Here is a 6,000-nt window from a genome sequence, read left to right as displayed (position 1 = left end):
GTGAGAATTGGGGAAGTGGGGCTCTAGGAAAGATGCCGGCTGATAACTGAAGAATTGGGTAATTAACTAGATTAACTAACTTGGGTAAGGATTGGGTTATTAACTAGTTTGTGAGTCTTTGCTGCATCAACATTACCAAATCTCATGACCATGGTTCTAATGATTTGGTAGAGCGTAGGGTTTTGTTTTGGCATGAACAACCCCAGGAGACAAAGAGAGGCTGCCAACTTCATTCAGATTTTCCCTCCTTTCACATGGTTGCCATCTTCAGTGGGTTGGAAGCCAGCAAGATAGTCACCGTTTCCTCTCAAACTGCAGGGAAATTGCTCTGGGTCAGGGAAGCTGCCAAGTCCTGGGGTTTTCCCCTGCATGGAAGACATGCTCAAGGGCTCTGCATGGCTCTGAAGGACAGGACTAGGATGTGGGGACTGTGAGGAGCAACAGGGACTTTTGAAAAGTGCCTGTGGAGAATGAAAGGGAGAAGAGTGCTGGAGACAGGTTGAGGCTATGGGAAATGTAGGAGTAGGAGATGGGAGGTGGTGATGGCAGCTCCCCAGCATAGGATGGTGGTGGGGGTTGGCATGACACAATTCTGCATGTGGATTTGAGACCTGGTTTTGACCCTTGCAAGCTTATGCACATACTGCATTCCCCTAAATCTTCAAAAGGCAGGCGTACAATAAAAGTCAGACTTTGGGGGTTTTTTTCAAGTTAGGACTTCTAACATTTTGCAAGGGTCTGGCTTTGTGGTTTGTGAATGTGTTGAGGTGACTGGACTGCTGGCTTGTATTCCCAAAGCTACCAGACCCCTTGGAGTCTTGCCTGGCTGATTGTGTGTTATTTGCACCTTACAGTGCCTGGGTATTTTTCGTGTCTTATTTCTGTGTCTTTGGCTCTTTATACAACAAACAGAACTTTGAAGATATACTTTCTCAGACTTTAACTGAACTGAGCCATGCCAGGACTTGAAACTTCCCTTTGCCTGAGGGAAAGACAGGCTTTTGTATTTGAGCCTTAAAAAGACAAGCCAGACTTTATTTTGACTTACTTGCTAAACAGCATGGCATCTGGTGCTGCTCCAAGCATCCTGTTGAAAGTTCTCAAAGAATGGTATCAAAGTTGGATTCATCCCTTTGAAGCTGGTCCTTCCTTTGTGTCAGAAGGCGAGAGGTACTATTATTGCTGAAAAATATCCTTCTTGGTTTACACTGACAGCAGTAAATATACTGTATTTTCTCACACATACCCCACACTTTTTCACCAAAACAGCTAATGAAAGTTGGGGTGTGCACTATATCCAGATCCCATGTGGGTGTTTCAGTGGGCCCTATCTGGCACAGTAGGATGGAAGCAGGCTTGGAAGGAGACATGGTGTGGTGAACCTCCGATTTTGGCCTGTGCTACAATCTGAGCTCTGGGAGTGTCTGCGTAGATGGATCTGGCCAAAATATGGCCGGGGCCCAGAGCAGTGCCTGAGGCTTGGTCCATTTCCTGTCAAGGCCGCTGATCCAACAAGGGGTTGAGTATGAAAAAAGCTGTTGATCTGGTTGCCGTAGCCCAGTGGTCACCTGCTGATATCCAAGGCTAATATTGTGGGTTCCAGACCCCTGGCCACCTTGATGAGGGCCCATCTTGGCTGCATGTCTATGTATTTGTGTGTTTATTTTTTAATTTAGGGGTGGCTGAGACCCCCCTGGGCCATACAGTGTAAGAAGTCTCAGAGAGATGACTTCTAAAGCTGTGCGAAATGGGACCGTCCCATTTCGCCTTGAGTTTTGATGGTTTGAAGGAACAGCGTTCCGTTTCGAATTTAATTTTGATTCGAAACAGCTGTTCTGTTCCGTCAAAACAGAAAAGCTGTTTTGATGCTGTTTCAATGTTTTGCTGGGGATGGGAAGTCAGCCTAGCTGGGCTAACTTCCCATCCCCAGGGCTAGATTGCACTGGAGTCTGGGAGTCAACCCAGCTGGGCTGTCTTTTCATTCCCCATGCTAGATCGCACCAAGTGGGGGAGGCAGCCCAGCCCAGCTGCTTCCCCATCCCCGGCTCTAGATCTTGTGCTGGGGATAGGAAGTCAGCCCAGCTGGACTGACCTCTCCATCCCCAGCCAGTGGTCAAAACATTTAGACTAGCCTCGTTTTGTTTTGAGGCTATTTCAATGGCCTTTGTTTCATTCCGATTTTGCTGTTTCAACCTCAAAATTAGTCGAAACAGTGTCGAAACAAAATGGTCGGCAAAATTTTGCACAGCCCTAATGACTTCCCTACTGGGGTGCTTGGTGGTGCTGGGGCTAGGCCTTGTGCTTGGGAGGTAAAGGAGGTGAGTGCAAGGCTGCCCAGTGCCTCCTTTGCCTGGCAGAGGGCCCTCTTGGGTTGCTGTGACACTTGGATCCATCCTGCATAAGGAGTCTGGCCTGGGGGCTTGGTGCTATCAGCACTGAGGGTTGCCCTTGGGAGCAGAAGGGTGTGAGTTTGAGGCTCCCTGTGGTTTTCTCTGCTTGGGCAGGGGTCTTTACTGGGGATAGCTACATTCTTTTTAAAATTTTTGGGCTGCTGTGACCCTTTCAGTCCATACTACATAAGGAGTCTGAGAGAGAAAGCTGTCCGATCTGGGTGCTTGGTGGTGCTGGGGCTGAGTGTTTGTTCTTGGGAGCAGAAGAGCATGAGTTTGAACATGCCCATAGCTTCCTGTTCTTGGGAGAAGGCTCTGGGCTTTTGTTTTTAACACTGGAGGTGCCAGGCCCTCTCAGCCCATACCACATAAGGAGCCCAAAAGAAAAGGCTGCTTGCCCTGGGTGCTTGATGGCACTGGGAATAAGAGTTGCACTTAGAAGGGTGTAAGATTAAGGCTGGTTGTGGCCTTTCCTACCTGACCATAGGACCCTTTTTGATACGGCAGTTTATTTTTATTGTTGTTGTTATTGATGATGATGATAATTTTGGGGCTGCTTTGACTCCCTTGGTCAAGACCCTGTAATAAGTCTGAGACAGAAAGCAACCTAGTTTAGGTGCTAACTAAGTACTACTGGGGTTGAGTTTTGTGGCCTGGAAGGCAAAAGGATGTGAGCTGCAGCTGGGTAGAGGGTGTTTCTGGGGGAGTCTATTTTCTTAGTTCATCACTTCTGGGGTGATCATTACAAACAACGACAGCCCACCCTGTACATCCTATTTTCCATTAAAGAAGCAGAAATGGCTGCAGCAGAAGGCAGGGTAGTTAATGCTGATTGTGGGGATATGTGCTATCACCAGGGCAGTTCCTGAGTCTGCCTGAAGCCTGAGACTGCCTCCTCTTCTCCTTTGAGGTCTGCCGCCTTGCCTCCCAGCTGAACGGGTTAGGGGGCAGGACATGGGATGCTGAGGATCCAGTGGCAGGATTTTGGCAGACCTAACAAATAAGCAAACCAAGGTAAACCAGGCTGGGGAGCTTGGAGGCCATAAGAGTCCTGCAAGTGGGAAGGCTTGGTATAGTGAGGAAGGACATTTTTTATACATTGATTATATATGGTAATCATCTGCCCTGGATGTTAACGGACCTCCTGTATTTGCTGCCCAGTGTCCAGTGAAATGGCTACTGAATTTCATGTTACCAGATAACAATGTTTTTTAGAAACCAGGACTGTGAAGAGGTTCCGATACTGAGATTTGGACTGGGTGGAAGCCTGAAATTCAGACCATGAGTATGTGGTGATGTCTCTTAAAGTAGGGGTACTCAACCCTTGGCCTGTGGGACAGATCCAGCCCCTGACATCATGCCATTTGGCCCATGGGTCTGGAAATTTGGCAGTGGGAGAGCAGTGACACCAGTCTCACGCTGTTATATTTTTGGACCTATAGAGAGCCCCAGGCCCCGCATGCTGGATTGGGTGCCTGATCCCTGCATGCAGAGCCAGGTGGGGGCAGTGTCCAGCTCCAGGGCCCAACATAAGTGGGGCTGGGAGGGAGGCAGCACCAGGTCCCTGGGACCCCATCCTGGCGAGCTGGGGCAGGAAGGGGTGGTGCTCAGCCCCAGGGACCAATGACAGGGACCCATTCCTGGAGCATGGGGCAGGAAGTGGGTGATGCCAGGGGCTTGGTCTAGCCCATGGACCATTCCCACCCTGCTCATCTGGCCCATGAAGCCAAAAGGTTGAGCACCACTGCCTTAAAGTACTCTTTGCCCTGTGATCAGACGTCCTGTATTTCCTTGAAATAATATGTGGAATGCTGTGGAGGAAGGAGAGCTAGAAGGTAACAGAAAAGAGAAATACACTCAAATGGGGAGGGAGAGAGAAGTAATCATCAGCCTGTACTCCTCCTCAGGGCAGAGAAAACACAGAAGGGGAAACCGTGGAGAAAAACAGAGGATCTAGAGTGAATAACGAAGGACAAGAGACCTCAGAGTAGATTCTCTGGGAGCAGGAGCCATCACGCTGAGAGTGGAGCTGCTGACAATTGCCCTAAGGCAGAGGTGACAAACTTGCATAGCCCTCTGGGGCAGATCCAGCCTGTGGGGCTCCTTGCGGGCGGCTGTGGGCTGAGCAGCATCTGGAGGTTAATGCAACTATCACTCACCCTGTCACCTCTGAAGTGTGTCCCCAACGAAGCCATGTATCCAGGATTTTAGCAATGGGCCCCAGCTCCTCCAGGAGCCCCATGGGCTGGATGACACAGCTCTGTGGGCCCCATGGGCTGTATCTTGACATCTTTGCACTAAGGTGTGAGAGGATGGCAGAAGACAAGCAGAAACAACATACCCTTTTTTTCATCTTGGGATTAGAGTCATCTCCTCCAGGTTAGGGTGTGGCTTGCATGCTGCTCCTTCCCACGCTTCCACAACCTCTGCCCTGATCAAAAAATTAGCAGGCAGATCTCAGGGAGGAAGGAAGCCTCAGGGACTGGAAGGCGTGTTTCCCTGTGAGCTGTGCAAAAGGGACTGAATGAGCCTAAAGGAGGAGAGGAATTGTTCAGATTGACGTCAGGGTAGGGGAAAAACATGCAAGAAAAGCTTAGTTCAGGAAATATGTTCTGACAGTGCAGTGGAGCACGGTGTGAGAAGGGCCAAGGGAAGCTCATCTTTCTGGACATTTTAAGACTAGAATGGACAAAGGACTCAGATATTGTAGATATTTCCACCTTTACATTCTCTGCTTTATTAATCTGGCTTTCAGTCTTCTGTTTTCTTTATCAGGGGATTTTTTAATTGTTTTTTATACATCTTTTTTTTTCCTTGCCAAGGCAGGTGTCTTTGTTTACTGTAGAGCAGTAATTCTCAACCAGGGTGCCACAAGATCCTTCTAAGTGTGTTGTGGGGCGCTGCACAGTTAGGTGTGCAAACACATACCCATGATTCACATGATAAACATGATTTCAAATAGGAATCCCATTCGGCCCTGTTGTGGGCTGAGTTCTTTGCAGCAGAAGTAGTACTCTAGTGTTCTTCCCTAATCAAAAATGAATGACAGGTAAGAGCTGGCTTTGAGTCTAACAAGGTTGAGAACCGCTGCTCTAGATACTTGCTGATGGTTAGACAATTGGAAAGAGCCTATCGTTTCTTTTAAAACATATCATCTCTGAAGTTCAGTCTGCACAAATGAATTGGTGTCATTCCCTGAAGACAGCCCAGCTAGTCTTTAATGACTCCAGGCAATTATTACTGCAGGCATTTGAACATCAAGGATTTCAACTGTAAATCAGGGAGCTTGCAGGTGCTGGTGGAACTTATATACACAATTCTCATTCAGCACTGTTTGTGGACATGTAAATCCTTATACATAAGAATATGCACACATCTCTCATTAGTATGTTATATATGTTAATCTTCTTATACTGCAATGAGATCCCTGTGGTGGTGCTTTTCCAACAAAAGCTAATGTGAGAGTTATTAATGTTGCAGTAATTGCTTGCTGGCTTCCATACGCTTAGCTCTTACAATATGCATGTTTTCCATTAATTATACGTATACTTTGATTCCATATTTGTGCCTGTGTAGAATATGTGGAAAGGATGTACCAAGGCATAGGAAT

The sequence above is a fragment of the Crocodylus siamensis genome, chromosome 1, assembly GCF_052110815.1.
Source record: "Crocodylus siamensis isolate JL-2025a chromosome 1, ASM5211081v1, whole genome shotgun sequence".
NCBI classification, from domain to species: domain Eukaryota; kingdom Metazoa; phylum Chordata; order Crocodylia; family Crocodylidae; genus Crocodylus; species Crocodylus siamensis.
The sequence above is the reverse complement of the archived record's forward strand: the minus strand, read 5'-3'. Positions refer to the sequence as shown.